This window comes from Tachyglossus aculeatus, chromosome 18, assembly GCF_015852505.1.
Source record: "Tachyglossus aculeatus isolate mTacAcu1 chromosome 18, mTacAcu1.pri, whole genome shotgun sequence".
NCBI lineage: Eukaryota > Metazoa > Chordata > Mammalia > Monotremata > Tachyglossidae > Tachyglossus > Tachyglossus aculeatus.
The window spans coordinates 6603627-6623998 of NC_052083.1; the positions used below are offsets into that span (position 1 = coordinate 6603627).

A 20372-nucleotide genomic window follows, 5' to 3' on the forward strand; every position below is an offset into this window, starting at 1 on the left:
CTGTGTGCAGAGCACTGTACTAAGCACTTAGGAAGTACAAGTTGGCAACATGTAGAGAAGGTCCCTACCCAACAGTGGGCTCACAGTCTAGAAAGGGGAGACAGAGAACAAAACATATTAACAAAATAAAATAAATAGAATAAATATGTACCAGTAAAATACTGACAAACCGCAGGTGATTTTACCTCTTTCAAGCCTTTAGAGGTGTTTCTTATGACTCTCTGCCTGGTCAAATGGCAAAGTTGATATGTGTGATAATATTAACAGTAATTCCTTACAGTAGTAGCTTGTATTTACCAGGGGATCAGCCGTTTCACAGGATTTAACGGATTTTGTCCTAATAATATCCCTGGGACAGTTCAGAGGGGCAGTCTTATCAACCAGAACCATTGGGGTAGATACAAGTTAATCAAGTGGGACACAGTCCCTGACCTACATGGGGTTCACAGTCTAAGAGGGAGGGAGAACAGAGACTGAATTCCCATTTTACAGATGAGGAAACTGAGGGTCAGATAAACAAAGCAGGCAAGTGGTAGAGGCAGGCTTATAACCCAGGTCCCTGGACTCTCAGACCCACGGTCTTTCTGCTGGGCCAAGCTGCTTCTCATTGCTTCCCACAGTGTTGAAACCCTGCCCACCTATTCCCCCACAGGAACACAATTATGACATACTATAAAGCTTTTGGGTTTCTTTAATGGTATTTATTAAGTGCTGACTCTGTGCCAGCCACTGTACTAAGCACTGAAAGAGACAATTTAATCAGGTTGGACACAGTCCATGTGTGCCCCACATGGGTCCCACACTCTTAATCCCCATTTTACAGATGAGATAACTGAGGCAGAGAGAAGTTAGTTGACTAGCACAAGGTCACACAGCAGACAAGTGGTAAATCTGGGCTTTGAACCCAGGTCCTCCTGGCTCCCAGGACCATGCTCTAACCACTAGGCATGCTGCTTGTCCGCCCCCCACCTCCCTCCCAAAACACTCCTGTATCAATGATATTTGAGTGCTTCTTCTGCATAAAACAGTGTACTAAGCGCTTGGGAGAGTACAATACAGCAGAGTTAGCAGACGCGGTCCCTGTATGTTTTGCATCTTGCAATTACCCTGCTTCCTCAATATGTGAAACAGTAATATGCTCGGATTGCTTCTTCCTATAATTTTATTTAACGGATCCCCTTACATAGAAAGTCCTTAATTTTAATTACATATTCCATTCCTTTTCTAAGGGCAGACAGCTATTTATTCATCCAGCTAATTGTTCAGAGAAACAAAGAAGTCTAGCATACCACACCAAATGAAATATTTGCTAGCTGCTATAGCATTGGTGTTACATTACTAAGTCTCTATTTGCTATCTCTCCTGCTCAAATCTACCAGAGAGCATTACAGGTCACTGCCTTCTTGCTTACCCAGCACCAATAAATGCAGGGATTTGATGGAAAGGTAACAAACTTTACGCAGATAATATCCTGACTTAGTAGGGCATTTATTTTCCCAAAGTGCGTCTGCATTCCTCATCTCACTTTGCCCATGGAGCATCCCTGTAAAGTAGATCAGGTTCAGGTCCTAGCCCACTTTACAGATGAGGCACCTGAGGCCCAGAGAGGTTACATCATTTATTCATGGTCACACAGCAGGATAGAGGCAGATCCAGAAGTAGAATCCAGGTCTTCTGGTTCCTAGAACCATACTCTTTTCACTAAGCCATGCTCTCTCTACTAACACCACAAATAGAAAAATCTTTTTGCTAACTCACCCCAAGTCACAGTAATCAAAATGCTACAGTTTGTGGCGGAGCGCTTACTTGCTGTATCCGAACAGATCTACTTTCCTGGAACAAAGGAAGAAGGCGATGGTTGGCATGAGCAAGAATTAGGGGAGCCCCATCTCGTGGTGGCAGTGATTTAGAGTAGGAGCTGCTCTTTAAAAATGGAACTTCATTTGCTCTCGCAGCAGGACATACATATTCATGGTCATCCCACCCCACAGATGGTCCTGGGAGCGCACTGAACAGGAAGAAAATAGGTGCCAAGATGGTGGCCGTCGATAGCCCTCGCCAATACCAGGAGACACACACGACAATGTTTGTGTTATGCCAGGAATGGGGTAATATGATGACATCAAGTGTGTCATTTGGGGGCCCCCGATCCGATCCCTACTCCCAACTTGCTCCATAGTTGTCGTGTTCTCCTCCCAGGTCCCCGCCGATACAGGCGCCGCTTCCGCATCACGGCGCCTGGCAGCAGGACTGAGGCGGGGGAGGCCGTGGACTGAAAGTACCGACAGCAGGCATAAAGGCATCCAATGCCATATTGATACCAGACAGGGGACAGGCGGGCTGAAAACTGGACTGTCCAGGTGGTGTGGAACTGGACAAGTGGATGCCCTAGACACCAGCCCTGTAGCCCCTGACGATTAGAGATACACGGACACATTATGAATCTAGATTGTAAGCTCGCTGTGGGCAGGGAATGTGTCTATGTCGTACTCTCCCAAGCAGTTAGAATAGTGCCCTTCACAAAGTAAGTGCTCAGCAAATTTTTCTGACCCAACCACCACTGAAGCTGTGGATGCCCTTGTGCCCATTTAGAATATAGTCTTATCTCACTGTATGCAATTGAATCTGATCACAATTTGTTATTAGGAACCCAGGAGTTAGGAGGAAGTATTGGTGGGGAAGGCGTTCCTTAGGAGTTGAAAGATGAGAAAATATTAGACTTAGAATGATTTTTTAAAGTAGGAACACCAAGGCTGAAGGACAAGGGAACCTAGAGCGGAAAAAAAACCCTCTCAACAGTGACCCATGAAGTTTAAAAAGTCACAAGCCAAGGAACATTAACACACTCACAAAGGAGAATGAATAAGGGTTTGGCCTGGGAACGCCACTGGTTGGTAAGACTTAACATGGTGATCCCCTCTCATGTCGCCATATTTCATTATCAAACTTGCTGTGGGCAGGGAACTTGCCTGCCAACTCTGTTGTATTGTACTCTACCACGCACTTAGTACAGTTCCCTGCACATAGTAAATGCTCAACAAATACCATTGATGATGAGAATGATGATTTCAATAAATCAATGACATTTATTGAGTGCTTACTGTGTGCTGAGCACTGTTCTAAGTACTTGGGAGAGTATACTACAACAGAGTTGGCAGGCACATTTCCCGCCCACAAGGAGCTAACAGTCTAGAGGGGGAGACAGACGTGAATATAAATATTATTTAAATCACTTCATCGGGGTGGTCGACTCACTAATCCTGCCTCCTCAACTCCAGAACTGTTCATCTAGTCAGGCCATAACAGTGTGGAAAGATTGATGTCTTCAAGAATTACCTTCTTGATCAGCATGAGGAAAAATCCAGTGCCAGTGAAAGGAAGTTAGATGTCCAGGGAGAAGTCAAAAACGCTCTCTGCCTGGCCAATGTACTTCCCAAGTCCGATAGTCTAGAAATGTCTTTCTGTTGTCTGGTTTGGGGCAGAGACACTAGACAGCTAAAACAAATTAGCCATCTGGTCCACAAAGGCGCTTCCCGGCAGAAGTGGTGGTAACCAAATTACCTCAGAGAGCTGGTTATTCTCAGAGATGACATCACCGAATTCCCCTCTCACCTATAGAGCATGGGGCCGTAAAGGGCAATGGTGGGAGGTGAGGGGAAGGCCCCTCTCCATTACTGACCTGCAAAAAGCCCTTAAACAAATCATAAAATGGCAATCCTTAAGGCAGCAATAAATCCCTGCCCACCTAAATCCTAGAGTCCAAACTGAGAAAAGCATTTTCTAAGGACAAAAATCCCGGCAGTTTAAACAAGATTTTCTCTACCCTCAGAATGATGTTCCATTAATCCTGGAGCTTGTCTCTGGAGAGCACAGCAAGGCACTGTAGTAAAACCAACTGTGGCCAGAGGGAGGATTTGCTAGCAGCCATCGGGGTTTTAAAGCTGGCAGGTGATGCTAGAAATGACTTGTAAAGCATTATCTACTTGCAGAGTGCAAAAAGAAAGGGCAAAATAACGATGCTGATGAACCAAAGGAGACCTGCACGAGTTGGAAAGCCTCAGGAAAGAAACACCAGTACAAGAAATAAAGCACTCATCATCAGTCCTTGTATCCAGATCCTGGAGTCCATTCCGGTCATTAGAGCATCAGTTAACCATCACTCCACCCCTCCGAGCATGGCTGAGGACCACTCTAACTGCAAAAATCTCACTGGGACAAATGGATCGTTCATCTCACCTAGAATGGCATTTCATCTGGTCATGGTACACTCGATTATAAGTTCTCAATGGGCAGGATTGGGTCTACTTTCTCTGGTACTCTCTCAAGCATTTAATACAGTGCTCTGCACAAAGTAGATCCTCAATAAATACCTCTGGCTGATTGTGAAGCGGGAATGAGCCATAAAGATATACAAAGCTAGGGAGGGAAAAAGAGGATGATACTGACAAGGGCAGAGGGAAGAGGTAGCTAATAATAATAATAAAAATAAAATTCGTAGTCTTTATTAAGCACTATGTGCCAAGAATGTACTAAGTGCCAGGATAGATACAACATAATCAGGTCAGACAAGTCATAATCAGCTCTATTCCACTTGGGGCTCGCAGTCTAAGAGGGAGAGAAAACAGGTATTGAATCCCCATTTAACAGTTGAGGAAACTGAGGCACAGAGAATAATAATAATGATGATGGCATTTGTTAAGCACTTACTATTTGCAAAGCACTGTTCTAAGCACCGGGGAGGGTACAAGGTGATCAGGTTGTCCCACGTGGGGCTCACAGTCTTAATCCCCATTTAACAGATTAGGGAACTGAGGCCCAGAGAAGTGAAGTGACTTGCCCAAAGTCACACAGCTGACAAGTGGTGGAGGCGGGATTAGAACCCATGACCTCTGACTCCCTGGGCTCTTTCCACTGAGCCACGCTGCTTCTCAACTTAAGTGACTGACTCAAGGTCCCACAGCAAACAGGTGATGGAAGCAAGATTAGAACCCAAGTCTCCTGATTCCCGGTTCTATATTCTTTCCACTAGGTCATACTGTATATAAGTGCTGTGGGGCTGAGAATAGGGTGAATTCCAAGTGTTCGATGGTTCAGATCCAAGCACATAGATGACGAAGAAGGAAGAGGGAGCTGGAGAAAAGGGAGCTGGAGAAAAGGGAGCTGGAAAAAAAGGGAGCTGGAAAAAAAGGGAGCTGGAAAAAAAGGGAGCTGGAAAAAAAGGGAGCTGGAAAAAAGGGAGCTGGAAAAAAAGGGAGCTGGAAAAAAAGGGAGCTGGAAAAAAAGGGAGCTGGAAAAAAGGGAGCTGGAAAAAAAAGGGAGCTGGAAAAAAAAGGGAGCTGGAAAAAAGGGAGCTGGAAAAAAAGGGAGCTGGAAAAAAAGGGAGTTGGAAAAAAGGGAGCTGGAAAAAAGGGAGCTGGAAAAAAGGGAGTTTAATCAGGGAAGGCCTCTTGGAGGAGACATGGCCAGGGTGTCATGGCAGGAAAGTGGCAGAGCTGGGATTAAAGCCTTGGTCCCCTGATTCCCAGGCCAGGGCTCTTTCCATTGGCCATGCTGCTCCTTTCTTTATCCCCTGTAGCAGAATATCCAGCCCAAGAGCTCTCTGAGCTCTCAGGAGCACTTTCCCTACCAAGAGCTAAACCGGGGTACATTGGCGTTTCATTAGCCGCTCTGTATCACTAGAGTTCATTAGGGCATTTCTCCTCTAAAAGGGCTTTTATTATTACTCAACTATTGATAGGAGTCTGACCACTGGAGATACAAATCACACAGTGATAATCCAGTTTAAACACATCATCATATCGGAAATCTACAGCCCTAATGGACTCTAATCTCATTATATACAAATTGCCTGCCTGGAACAGTTCTAAAGTTTAGTCCGCGAGCCAGAGTTAAGCCCATTTTGCTCAAGGTATAAAAGCTATAAACAGATTTTCATTCTGATGCTTCGCTAATTTAGTGGGAACGTCATTACCTGATCATGCTCCCCACCGGAGCCCTGGTTTTTATCCACCAGAGAATGCATTGAAGGGGTCACATCTACAGAGAGGATAGCAAAGGGCTCAGGGAGAACAGCTTTCAATGTGGAGACACCAGAAGGAAGTGTGTTACAGCTGAAACCGACCGCAGTGATCCCAATTTCCAGAGAAGACTAAATAAGGGAACTAGCTTACGGTTATTACAGTGCTTGGCACTCAAGAGGGGATAAATCGATCAATCAGTGGAATTAATGGAGTGCTTACTAAGTGCAGAGCACTGTACTAACCTCTTTGGAGAGTACAATATAACAGAATTAGCAGATGCATTCCCTGCCCATAACCTTACAAATATCATCTATTGATTGAAGCTTGGGATATTCAGTCATCCTGGGGTGTTGACCAGAGCAACAGATGAGTTAGGTGTAGTTTCCTTGATTTCAGGAACCACATCTTTGGCTTGTTTTGTACTTTTCCAAGCTGTTAGTACAGGGCTCTACACTCAGTAGGTGATCAATAGATACCATCGATTGAAGAAATAATTCAGTTTGACACAAGGAATGACTTCTTGGGCTATAGGGTGATTAGGCATTTTGACTGCCAAGAGGTGACGGAGAGTCAGTGTGGTTTAGAGGGAGTCAGAAGGACCTGGGTTCGAACCCCGCTCTGCCACCCCTCTTCCGGGTGACCTTGGGCAAGTCACTTAACTTCTCTGGGCCTCAGTTCATTCATTCATTCAATTGTATTTATTGAGCGCTTACTGTGTGAAGAGCACTGTACTAAGTGCTTAGGAAGTACAAGTTGGCAACATATAGAGACGGTCCCTACCCAACAGCGGGCTCACAGTCTAGAAGTGAGCCCTCAGTTACCTCATCTGTAAAAAATGGGGATTAAGAGTGTGAGCCTAATGTGAGAAAGGGACTGTTTCCAACCTGTATCTACCCTGATTGATACATAGTATGCGCTTAACAAGTACCATAATTATTATTAGTAATATGTCTCAAGAAAGTAGTCCTGTATACCACCCTGGGCACAGCATACCTCCTAGGAGCACAGCCTTGTCCTTGATGGTTGGGCAACATGCCATGGAAGTAAAAGGCATCACTCTCTGACCTTGGGAACTTACAGCCTAATGATTATATGACAAAGAAGCAGAGTGGCCTAATGCAAAGAGCCCAGATCTGGGAATCGGGCGACCTGGCTTCTAATCCCGGCTCTGCCACTTGCCTGCTGCTGTGTGATCTTGGGCAAGCCACTTGATATCTCTCTCCCTCAGTTTCCTCAACTGTAAAATGGGGGTTCGATACCCATTCTCCCTCCTAGACTGTGAGACCCATGAGGGGCAGGGACTGTGTCCACCCTGATTAACCTGACACATCAGTAAGCTCTTAATACCATAAAAAAGGCAAAAAAGAAAAAAACAAAATAGAAGAGACAACCACCTGCTCTGGGTCACTTAGGATGCACTCACAGACTAGACAATGGCTGCACAGTAGCTACATGAATTGTGTAAAAAGAGAGAATAGGGTAGAGGGGAAGAATAGGTTGACAGGCAAAGAAAGACAAAGAGAGGGAGAGGGAAAGAGTTGGGGGAAGACCGTATTTCAGATTGATTATCCTCAGGAAGCCGAATTACGAGTTAGGTAAAAGAGAATTAAATTAGACCAACCACATTCCAGCATTACCCTCAACCGCAAAGTGAAATCTTCAGGACTGCAAATACTTAGGGGTGTATTTGCTCTTGGAATGTTAAACGATACTGGGGCCAAACACCCTATGAATTACTAGCCAGTCAAGGAGGCATTAAGATGTCAGAGAGCCCGAGGGTAGACTTTGGTTCCACGGTATGTTCTGAAGCACTCTGAAGGTGCACCAGCCGAGAAACTCTGTGTATCGGAGTCACCCTGCTGCTTCAAGCTTCATTACCAGAGTCACAGGGTTGCAATAAAGCCACTTTAATGAGTTATGATAATGGCCCAGTCTCTGAAGAGCCATGAATGGGATGAAGGATCATTGTTCATTAGCAAGGCTTCCTCCTCAGGCAATGTGCATGGAAGTTTTCCCACTGAGCTTGGAAACAGGTTAACTTAGCACTTATCTTCATTTTGTTCTCGAGGAATCTCCTTCCTCTAGAGGTCCAGCCTCTCTACCAGAATCCACCAGTCCATTTGGCCTCTGAGAGACCGTTTCTACTGGTTCCCGCTGGTTTTACTTCCCAACCAAGGCCCACGGTGGAGAAGTGGGCAGAATTTCCTTCCACGCTCTGCTTATCTACCTACTTACACATTCAATTATTCAGTTAGTTCATGTGTCATTCTTGGCATAACTTTGCTCTTGCCCCAGTGCCCATGATTTTAAAATCATTTGACTGTCCCAACCATTGGAGTGGAAGCTCAATGAAGGTGGGGAATATGTCTCACTTCTGGAGGCCTTTCCGAAATCCTGGGAACAGAGCTTGGCACTCTTTAGGTGCTCAATAAACCCGATTTTTTTAAAAATGGCATTTGTTAAGCACTTACTATGTGCCAGGCACTGTTCTAAATGCTGGGGTAGAAACAAGGTAATCAGGTTGGACACAGTCCCTGTCCCACATTGGGGCTCTCAGTCTTAATTCCCATTTTACAGATGAGGGAACTGAGGCACTGAGAAGTTAAGTGACTTGCCCAAAATCACACATCAGACAAGAAGCGGGGCAGGACTAGAACCCAGGCCCCCTGATTCTCAAGCATGTACTCTATCCACTAGGCCATGCTGCTTCTCACTGATGATTTTTTAGGCCAATGACAGAGAATGGGAGATTCTTTCATTATCCTCAGATGCCTAGTACAGATAGTGGGGTCACCAACTTAGAAATATGGGCCACCACTCAAACACTGACACATGATACAGAGCAAGCAACTCACCAGCGGTCAAGTCAACATGTCCAATATAAAACAGGAAAATGGCCACCCTCAGCACAGCACTGTGTACAAAGTAGGTACGCAACAAATGTTAGAATAAATGGAAGGTCATAATAATGATGGTATTAGTTAAGTGTTTACTGTGTGACCAGCACTGTTCTAAGCCCTTGGTAGATACATATTTATCAGGTTGGAAACAAGTCTCTGTCCCACACAGGGCTCATAGTCTAAGTAGGAGAGAAAATCAGGTATCGAATCCCCATTTTACAGATGAGGAAGCTGAGGCCCAGAGGAGAAGTGACTTTCCTAAGGCCACAGCTGGCAAATGACAGAGGCAGGATTAGAACCCAAGTTGTCCAACTCCCAGGCCTGTGCTCTTTCCATTAGGACCTTCCATTTCATTTCTAGTAATGCAGCAGTGAAAAATATGAAGACAAATATCTAAACTCTCAGGCCTAACCATTCCATGCCTTCTGATTTCTTATCCAAGACAGAGCCCTTGAGAATACTGAAGATGAAGTCGGAAGCTCATAAGTCCCGAGAAGACACCGAACAGATGGTAGGGGAAGTGGCTTCGTGGGCCGGGATCGAGGGACCATGTGGGCCCGAGTCTTTTCCACCTCGTTCCTCCCAGCCACCCACGGAGCCTGCTCTGGATTTCTCAAAAAATGGTCCTCTGGTACCGCGGCGAGAGCCGACCTCCGGAATGGGGTTCTGGGATGCCGGCTCACCTTCCCTCTGTTCTTGGCAAGCTACACAGATCTGAGTGTGCCCAGTTGGGTCCCTGCACATCCTGAATGGATGCAGGTTGCACTGTTGAAGAAAACTCCCCATGGCTGCTCCCTGCTTGCTGCCGTCACGAGCCGGTGCCCACAAATGTTATGCCTCCTATTTCTGCTCCCTGTCAGGGGAACATGGCCAAATGGTGCGACTGACATATTTCGGAATCGGGAGATTCGGCTCATTAATAGGCAGTGGTGGCACACACGTGGCCCACCAGCCTCGGAGCTGAATTGGAAGTCTCCCCTCTATCCTTCTCAGAACTTCAAGCCCCTAACAAGAGTGGCCTCGGGGGGCTTCAGTAAGAAGCAAGCATTCCAGTCCTTGCCCCACAGTTGGCAGGCACCTGATGGCGGTGCCATCGTTGCAGCCTGGGGGTGGCCACCCTCCATTGAAAATCTTGCTCCCGGAATTCCTAACTCAATTCTTCATTTGGTGTCTCAGGGCATCGATGATGCCAGAGTATGGGGTGGATCAATGTAACTTTTATCAGACATATTTCTTTATATTTGTGTCCACTGGCTAGGCCGAGCTGGACAGGGGGAGCGGCGGATGAAGGAAATGAATTGGGGGGCTTTTCCATCTCAACTTCTCCAACAAACCAGGGTGCCTCGGCACTTCTGAGCAGCCAAATAGCCATCTGCACTGGGCCTGGCTGCCCAAGCACCCCAGGTATGAGATGGGCAGTGCAGCCCAGGGGAAGAAACACAGTCCCAGGAGATCCAAGTCTGCCGTGGTCTGCTGTGTGTCTTTGGACAATTCACATAACCTCCAGGGGCCTCTGACTCCTCAGCTATACAATGGAAATACTTTTTAATGGCATTTTTAAACGCTTACTATATGCTAGGAACTGTATTAAGTGCTAGGGCAAATATAAGCCAAGAACACAGTCCATGCCCTATGTGGGGCTCATCATCTTAATCCCCATTTCACAGATGAGGAAACTGAAGCATGGAGAAGTGAAGTGACTTGCCCCAGGTCACAAAGCAGATAAGTGGCAGAGCTGGGATTATAGGCCTGGTCCTTCTGACTCCCAAGCCCAGGTTCTATCTACTAGGCCAAGTTGCTTCTCTCTGCTTCCCTCATTTCATAATAGCCATCTGGAATGGAGATTCTAGGTCTAAGAAGAAGGTATCCTTCAGAAGCAGGAAATTGCTGTCTGAAACAGGTGCTGTCCAGTAAGTTTCCTGTGGCTGCTTCCTTCCAAGCATCCCTGAAAGCAGAGGATGGAAAGCAGAACACAAAGCAAACTTCCAAGTTAAAAAAAAAAAAATCAGGCAGATGGAATTAAAAAAAAAAAAAAAAGCAACCAGGAGCATTCCTAGGGAGAATCAGTGTACTGTCACTGGGAAGTTTTCTCCCAGGAAACATTGTTACCTTGGGAGTTCAGGCTATTTCTCAGAGGCAATTTGTAAGCTGGAGCCCTACAGCTCTGAGTTTGATTCCTGACTCATTGTGATGTTAGACAAGTCACTTTCTCTGCTCCCAAAGTCATGAATCCCCACTGAAAATGAGCTGGCATTTTACAGTCAAGACTGGGGAAGCATCAGGGCTGTGGCTAACTTGCCTCAGGATACAAATGATAGTATTTATTAAGCCCTACTGTGTACAGAGTACAATAATTAGTAGACGTAACCAACCTCAAGGAGCTTACAGTCCAGCAAGGGAGACAGATACAAAAAATAAAAATAAAATAGAGTCTAAAGGAGTCAATGGAGTATAAAGATAAACAAGTGCAATAGCAGGGGATGTGAATATCCAAGTGCTTAGGTAACAAAGAAGTGATAAAGAGGCAGTTGTGTTGGAAAGATGTGATTTCAAGATGTGATATTTTTCACACATCAATCATATTTACTGAGTGCTTACTATGTGCTGAGCACTGTACTAAACTCTTGGGAGAGTACAATGTAACAGAATTGGTACACATTTCCTGCCCAAAACAAGCTTACAGTTTGGAGGAGACAGACGTTAATAAAAATTATGGACATGGATAGAAGTGCTATGGGGTTGAGGGAGGGGGTGAATAAAGAAAGCAAATCCAAGTGCAAGGGTGACACAGAAGGGAGTGAGAGAAGAGGGTTTAGTCAGAAAGGTCTCTTGGAAATGTGCCTTCAATTAGGCCTTGAAGAACCTTGGAAGATGTGGGGAGCAGTGGTCTGCCAGATATATAGGGGAAGGAGGTTCCAGAAAGAAGAGAGGGCATAATTACAAGGTTACCAGCTAAAGAGATGAGAGAGAGGCACAGTACATCGGTTGGTCCTAGAAGAATGAAACGTACAGGCTGCGTTGTAGTAGGAGTGAAGTGAGAATAGGAAGGAGGAAGAGAGTTGATTGGGAGCTTTAGAACCAATGGTGAGGAGATTCCGCTTGATGCAGAGACGGGTGGGCAACCATTAGAGAGTTTTGAAGAGTGGGGAGATGTTTACAGAATGCTATTTAAGAAAAAAGGGTGCCGGTAGCAGAGAAGAGTAGACTGGAGATGGAAGATTAAACTGAAATCCTCGTTGTGGGCAGGGAATGTGTCTACTGTACTCTCTCAAGACCTTAGTACAGTGCTCTGCACACGGTAAGCGCTCAATAAATACGATTGAATGAATGAATTGGAGGAAGAGAGGCCTTCGAAGGGCCTGACGAAAAACTTGAGCTGGGATACACCAAGCCTGGACCAACGTGATGGCAGTTTGGATGGAGAGAAACAGGTGGATTCTAGAGATATTGTGATAGCGGTACTGTCACAGTTTGGTAACTGCCTGAGAGTGTGAGTTGAAAGAGTTGAGGATAATGTCAAGGTTATGGGCCTGTGAGGCACAAAGGATGATGATGTTGTCAATAGTGGTGGGAAAGTCGGGAGGAGAAGGGTTTGGGTGGGGAGAGGAGTCCTGTTTTGAACAAGTTGTTTGAGCTGCCGACAGGGCATCCACGGAGAGATGTCCTGTAGGCAGGAGGAAATGTGAGACGGCAGAGAAGGAGAGAGGACTGGGCTGGGGAGGACACCAGGTCCAGGTAGAATACTGGGCTGGATAGACAAACGTTTAATTTGTGACGCAGCGTGGTTTGGCTCATAAACAGGCACTCTTCCAGCCTCTAGGGAGGCATTTGAGGTCATACAGCACCATGTGAAATAATACATATCGACTGATTGCAGTACTGACTCAATTTTTTTTTCTGGTATATGTTAAGCACTTACTACATGCCAGTCACTGTATTAAGAACTGCAGTCCACCACACGTCTGCTGTGTGACCTTGGGCAAGTCATTTTACTTTTCTGTGCCTCAACTACCCCACCTGTAAAATGGGGATTGAGCCTGTGAACCCCACGTGGCACAGGGACTGTGTCCAGCCTGATTTGCTTGTATCCACCCCAGTGCTTAGTACGTAGCAAGTGCTTAACAAACACCACAATTATTATACCATGTAATCAGGTTGGACAAAGTAGACCCAGGGCAAATCCAATGCTGCTGATTTCAGATCTGGGCTGCGATCGGTTCTCCGAGCTCTAGACCTCTGTCTCCGCCCTGCTACAAACCTCTCAACTTCTGGAAAGTGGATTTTAATAGTGATAATGATAATAATAATAATGATGGTATTTTTTAAGCACTTACTATGTGCCAGGCACTGGGCTAAGTGATTTCCCCTTTCTCCCAAATCCATTATTCACAGGTCAGAGAGTTGGGACTAGTAGTCTGCAGACCCAGGTTCTGGACCCAGCTCTGCCACAGGCCTGCTGCATTAGCTTAGACAAGTCACAACTTCTGTGGGCTTTGTTTTCCTCATCCATAAAGTGGGGATGATAATACCTGCCTTCTCCTTGCCTATCCAAGATGTTGTAGAAAAAAAGCCTCAAGTAATGTGAAAGCATTTTGAATAATAAAAGTGTTAAATGTTGAGGCCATATTCTCGCCATACCCTTCAGTAACTGAAATTCCTTCAAAGAAGGTTGAAAAGGCCATTGTTTAACGTGTGTGTGTGTGTGTGTGTGTGTGTGTGTGTGTGTGTGTGTGTGTGTGATGATGGAGGAGGAGTAGGAGGGAGAGAAGACAGGGAACAAATCTCATTTGATGAGAACACTCCCTGACAAATACCACTCTACCCTTCTGGCTAGTTATGAGTTCAAACCAGGCTGGAAACCAGAGGATATTGGAAAGTCCATTTTCCAGACCAGGAGGATTGGAGCTGGGGAACAAAATAAATGAATCTCCAAGGCCCAGATGTGTTGTGGAGAGGCTGGAAGCTGGCTAGCATCAAAACCAAACAAGATTATTATTACATCTGCAGCATCTGAGAGGCAGGCCACCTGGACTCACCAGCACTAAGTGGAAACTCCGTCTCAGCCCCGTCCCAAACCCTCCACCCACCTCCATCCATGCTGGAGTTCCATGGTTTCTGTTCATTTGGAGGAAAGCAGGGGTCTCAAGGGACATTCAACCGGCAATATCAGAGCCTTGGCTGGGAGAGCCTCCACCCCTGTCACTAGTGTTTACTGAGAAGCAGCATGAAGTCATTGATGGCCTGTGTGGATTGCTACAGTGAAGGACAGAGGCCTTCCTGCGTGGTAGCCTCTTCTGGTCAGGTGGACCATTGTCAGGCCAGCAGGAGATGGGGAAATGGAAGATGGAAAACGCTCTGAGTTAAAAACCTAGTATTGTCCTTGCCACATTTGTGCCCTGAGCAGGCTGTGAGATGCCATGCCAAGCAATAGAAGAGGCCACTTGCAGGCATCAAAAGCACTTAGTACAGTGCTCTGCACACAGTAAGTGCTCAGTCAATATGATTGATCGATCCTTTGGGCTTACATTTCCATGACCTTAAGGAAGGTATCATTATTATTATTATAGTATTTATTAAGCACTTACTGTGTGCCAAGCACTCTTTTATGTGCTGGGGTAGATACAAGTTAATCAGGGCTGACAGAGCCCCTGTCCTACATGGGCATTATAGTCTAAGAAGGGAGAACGGGTTCTGAATCCCCATTTTACAGATGAGGAATGTGGGGAACAGAGAAGTGAGGAAGTCAGCCCCAGGCCACACAACAGGAAAAGCCGGGATTAGAACCCACGTCCTCTGACTCCCAAACCCGTGTTCTTTCTACTAGGCTATGTTATTTCTATGACAAACTATTAAACTGGCAAGTTTGACCCCAGACTACAAAGTCCATGAACTCCAGTTTCATAAAGCAGCCCCAACTTGATGATAGAGAGCCATACTTATGTTGCCAACTTGTACTTCCCAAGCGCTTAGTACAGTGCTCTGCACACAGTAAGCGCTCAATAAATACGATTGAATGAATGAAATACAAAATCCCCCATCCTGGGGAAGAAAACCCACTGACTAATCACTCTCTTCTATAAATTCACCACAGAAAGCTCGAGGAATAAATTCCTATTTTCCAAACACCGATCAGGGAAAGGTACGAATGCAGTTCCTCACTACCATAAATCATGCAGTCTAGTTTCCCGCTTTGGAGGGAATCATATGGGTCAGCACATCCAAAGTACAACGAATGAGCCTCACCCTGGGCGAACCACCTATATAATTACGGTTTCTCCTCTGCCATCCCAAACCAACCTGTCAATAACAAGAAGTGGTGAAGTCTGCACTTGCAAAGACTATTTGTTTTCCAACATCTTTTTTTTAAATCAGCCCACCCCTCCACAGGAGACAGACTGGAAAAATAACTGAAGCTTACATGTCCTTTAATCACAGAACTGGCTGACTTCCATGTCCTCCCCAGAGAAACGGTCAGGGAAGCCTCTGTATTTCTGTCCCGTCATCCCCCACATTAGGCTTAGAAGTCCTAGCAGCTGGCCAAACTAAAATCTCTTAAGAACAGTCCAATGGCATCACATCAGAGCCTAACAGAAGGCTCATTTCCTCCAAGAGGTGTTCCCTGACTAAGCCCTCTTTTCCCTTTCTTCCACTCTCTTCTGTGTCACTCTGACTTGCTCCCTTTATTCAACACCCCCTCTCTCAGCCCCACAGCACTTATGTGAGATCTATAATTTATTTATTCATATTAATATCTATCTCCCAATCGTAACAATAAATATGATGGAATGAATGAATCCCCCCTTCTATACGGTAAACTCACTGTGGGCAGGGAATGTGTCTGTTACATTGTACCCTCCCCAGCGTTCTGTACAGGGCTCTACACAGAGTAAGCCTCAATACATATGACTGATTGATCAATCACAAAGTCGGGACCCCATTAACTCCTGGATCCTTAATTCAATTACGTCGTGGTCCACTACATCACAGGCAGCATTTTAGAAACCCATTGTCAAATCTGTTCTGCTCTTTTGAGGGCCTTTGTTTTGGAAGTTTAGCTCTCTATCTTGAAGATTTAAATGCAAATTCATGGATAGAACCAACACCCCAAACCCACACTAGCCTAGTAGTCCCCCGTTTTATTATTAGGTATACATATACAGGTATACAGGTATATATATACAGGTATATATATATATATCTGTACAGGTATAGGTACAGGTATACATATATACCTGTGTATATGTATATATGTTTGTACATATTTATTACTCTATTTTATTTGTACATATCTATTCTATTTATTTTGTTAGTACGTTTGGTTTTGTTCTCTGTCTCCCCCTTTTAGACTGTGAGCCTACTGTTGGGTAGGGACTGTCTCTATATGTTGCTAATTTGTACTTCCCAAGGGCTTAGTACAGTGCTCTGCACATATTAAGCGCTCAATAAATACGATTGATGATGATGATGATTAGAATTAGCCACTGCCAATGAGGAAACACTCCCCACCCCCATTCCACATTCCCCTGACTCCGCCACTCGCCTGCCATATGACTTGGGCAAGTCATATAACTTCTCTGTGCCTCTGTTTCCTTCTCTGCAAAATGAGGATTCAATACCTGTTAATACTCCTCCTTAGACTGTGATCCCCACATGGGACAGGGACTGTGTCCAACTTGCTTAACTTTTAGCCACCCCCAGCTTTTAGAACAGTGCTTGCATATAAGCACTAATGCCAAGAACAACAAAAAGAAAAAGAAAGATTAGCAACAGTGAGGAAACACACGCTTTTTTTCCTAAGCTTTCCAGAGACAAAGGCATTTGAAAATCTATTTTTCATTTCATTTATTCCAGAAGCCAAATATGAACCTTCTGGCTCCATGGGAGGAATAGATGAAGTGAGCAATTATCATTTTCTCAGTTTCCTTTCGAAACATAAGTCTCCAGAAACTTAGTACCAGAGGAGAGTTGCTCTGCCTGGCCAGGTAATGCCAAAAACCTCCTCAGCAACATGGAAGGCAGGTCAGCAGCTTGCAACTGCTCAAAACAAACGCATACACACACTCCTACTAGAATGTGTGTTTACACTCCATCTCTGACTGTTGCAGAATTAGGGTTGTCCTCTTGAGCATGAGAAGCAGGGTCACCTAGTGAACAGGCCTGAAAGAGGACCTGGGTTCTAATCCTGCCTCTGCTACTTGCCTGCCCTGTGACCTTGGCCAAGCCACTTCTCAGGGCCTCAGTTCCCTCATCTACAAAATGGGGATTCGATTACTGATCTCCCTCCTAACTAGAACTGTTTAGTACAGTGCTCTGCACACAGTAAGCGCTCAATAAATACGATTGAATGAATGGATGAACTGTGAGCCCTTATGAAACAAGGACTGTGTCCGACCTGATTAAGTTGTATCTACCCCAGCACTCAGAACAGTGCTTGACACATAGTAAGCAATTAATACTCTAATAATTATTTACATATACACCTCTTTCTTGGCACCTATGTTTATTCAACTGAATGTTCAATTTTTTATTTTATTGGCTTGGTTTGCAAACATTTAATGCCTACATCTTTACGGGCAGGGAATGTATCATTTGTTTATTTTGAATTTCCAAAAGCATTTAGCATAGGGCCGTGCAAATGTGATTCATGTACGATTATCTCATTGCACAGATGCTGACAGAGAAATAAGTGCCTAGGAGAAGCAGCCTGGCCTAGGTCTGGGATTCCGAAAATCTGGGTTCTTAGCCCAGATCCACCTCTTGCCTGGTGTGACCTTGAGGGGATCGCTCATCTTGGTGCCTCAGTTTCCTCACCTGCAAAATGGAGATTTAATCTCAGTTCTCACTTCCCCCTTAGACTGTGTCCAATCTAACTGCCCCAGCGTGTCACCTAGTAAGCACTCAATGCTACCTTTGAGTGCCAGATGTCATGTGGCAAGGCTAATGGGTTCCATCCTTCTGCTTTTCTAACCTGCCTCAGCTCCCTCCCACCTCAGACCAAGGGCATGGATTACAGTCCTCTATTCTCCCAGGATTCTGATTCACTGCACTAGTATTCATTCAAAATTGGCCTACCCATCCATGGTTACCCCCAAAAGACACCCAGGTGTGCCCCAAGTTCAATGACCAAAGAGCGTTTAGTTGTTAGCAAGCTTTCTGTGGCAAGGATCCTCAGGCTGGTGAAAACTTGCTGACCTTGTTTAGAAATGAAGCGGCAGAGATCCGATCCTAATTGAAACCATCTCAGCTCACTCCCTAGATGGTCAACCAGACCGAGGCCTCTGACAGGGCTGGAGCTGGTAGTGGAGACACAACTCCAACAGGTTGGGAATCGGCAGAGACCCCCACAAGGTCCAATCAATCAATTAAATAAACCATATTTACCAAGTGCTTACTATGAGAAGCAGCATGGCGTAATGGGTAGAGCACAGGCTTGCATGTCAGAAGTTCATAGGTTCTAATTCCGGCCTTGTCACTTATCTGTTGTGTGACCTTGGGCAAGTCGCTTCATTTTCTGTGCCTGTTCCCTCATCTGGAAAATGGGGATTGAAACTGTGAGCCCTAAATTGGACAGGGACTGTGTCCAACCTGATTTGTTTGTATCCACCCCAGTGCTTAGTTCAGTGCCTGGCACATAGTAAGTGCTTAATAAACACCATTTAATAAACACCATAGTTATTATTATCATTATTACATGCAGAGCACTGTCAACATGGTACCTCTGACTCAGAAGTGCCGAGAAGTGTTCAGAGAGCAGAGGGTTGTGAGGCACCTGATGAACTATTCATCTCACGGAGGCCATGCAGGCCAGAGAGCGACAGTCGCGCTGAAGTCTTCAAAGCTGAAGACCCCAAGAGGGAGAACGGTGCCTGGATGAGGGTGGAGGGGGGAAATGAACCCTCCCCAAACAAGCCCCAAAGTCAGGTAGGCAGCCCCTTGGCCTTGCCTTCCCTCACCTTGGCGGATTTGGAAATTCCGGACACGATGAACCGCAGCCTTGTCCAACTCAGCAGCTATTTCAGGCTCCTAATCCCCTCCGTACAGCCCCAAAGTCCTGGCTGGGGCTGAATCAATATTTTTGGCAGGCTGCACAATTATGCACAGCGAAGAAACTGACCTGAAAGCAATTAGGGAGCAGAGGGAGAGCTGTCGAACAAGCAGTGAAGACTGTTTAATATTCCATGAGAGGAAAAGTCTCACCAAAGAGCTATTTTGAAAAATACAGGGAAACCAAGGCGGGTCTCCATCTTAAGAGGACCACAGCTCAGAGGGTTTATTGCCAAGAGAATTACTGAGGGGTTACAGGTTAAAATTACATCACAGCAACAATAAATCTATTTTACCCTCTCCCCTAAATAGAGCACAGAGGAGGACATCAGGAAAAGCCATATTATTGAATGATAAACCCATATCCATCATGCTCTCTTACGGGCTTATTAATGCAAGAGGGTCTGGTCTCTGTGATTGATGAGGGGAGTGGGAGGAACGCTCTGTCCTCACACACAATTGGCAGCGATGACCAGGGAGGGTTGCGGGGGGAGATGTGGTGACCCCTGCCTCTCTAGACTGGGAATTCTGAAAATGCTCAGCTCAATCGATCAGAGTCGGTGACAGCCAGTAACTGTAGTAGCAGCCAAATTCTTACTGAATGACTACCTGGTACAGTGAAACATTCTAGACTCTTGAGAAGTACAGATCAACAAAACAATGAGCTAAGAAGCAGGCACTCTAAACAGAAGGCTTCAGAGTGGCTGAGATAAAAGGAGCGGACACATTCACAAACTGGAGCCATTAGGGTGTAGGCTTCCCGTGGAAGGGAATCATGTCCCATCTTAATTCTGTACTTGTCCAGTTCACCGCACCAACTGGCGCTCAAATAATAATTGTGATATTTGTTAAGCGCTATGTCTCAAGCACTGTGCTATTAATCTTACTAGAGCCAAGTATCTAACCAGGCTTCGCTCTAGACCCTAAGCTCATCTCTACACTGTAAGCTCACTGTGGGCAGGGAACGTCTGTTTATTGTTGTATTGTATTCTCCCAAGTGCTTAGTACAGTGCTCCGCACTGTAAGCGCTCAATAAATACAACTGACTGACTGAAGCCCAGGGCCCAGCCAGAGTGGCCCCAAAAGCATAGCAGAAAACTGCCAGTTACTTGCCAATATAGTCGCAATCATTCAACCTTATTTATTGAGAATTTACTGTGTGTAGAACACTGAACTAAGCACTTGGGAGAGTATAATATGAAAGTTGATAGACGTATTCCCTGCCTACAGTGAGCTTACAGTCTACAGTTGAACTTTGTTTTATTCCATCAATAGCATTTACTGAGTTCTTACTCTATGCAGAGCACTAAGTCCTGGTAGAGCGCATTAAAGGAGACCCCAAGCCTGCCTTCAGACAGCTTACAGCGCTCTACTCACAGTAAGTGTTCAATAAATATGATTAAGCGAT

The 20372-nt window shown here is 45.4% G+C and overlaps 1 protein-coding gene and 1 non-coding gene across 2 annotated transcripts in view; both read right to left on the reverse strand.

Moving 5' to 3' along the window:
* Positions 1–20372, reverse strand: part of KCNQ3 (potassium voltage-gated channel subfamily Q member 3) — a 131738-nt gene that overhangs the window by 75064 nt on the left and 36302 nt on the right.
* Positions 15051–15206, reverse strand: LOC119940502. Its single transcript, XR_005454977.1, has one exon. It is a non-coding gene; the product is annotated as a U1 spliceosomal RNA (small nuclear RNA).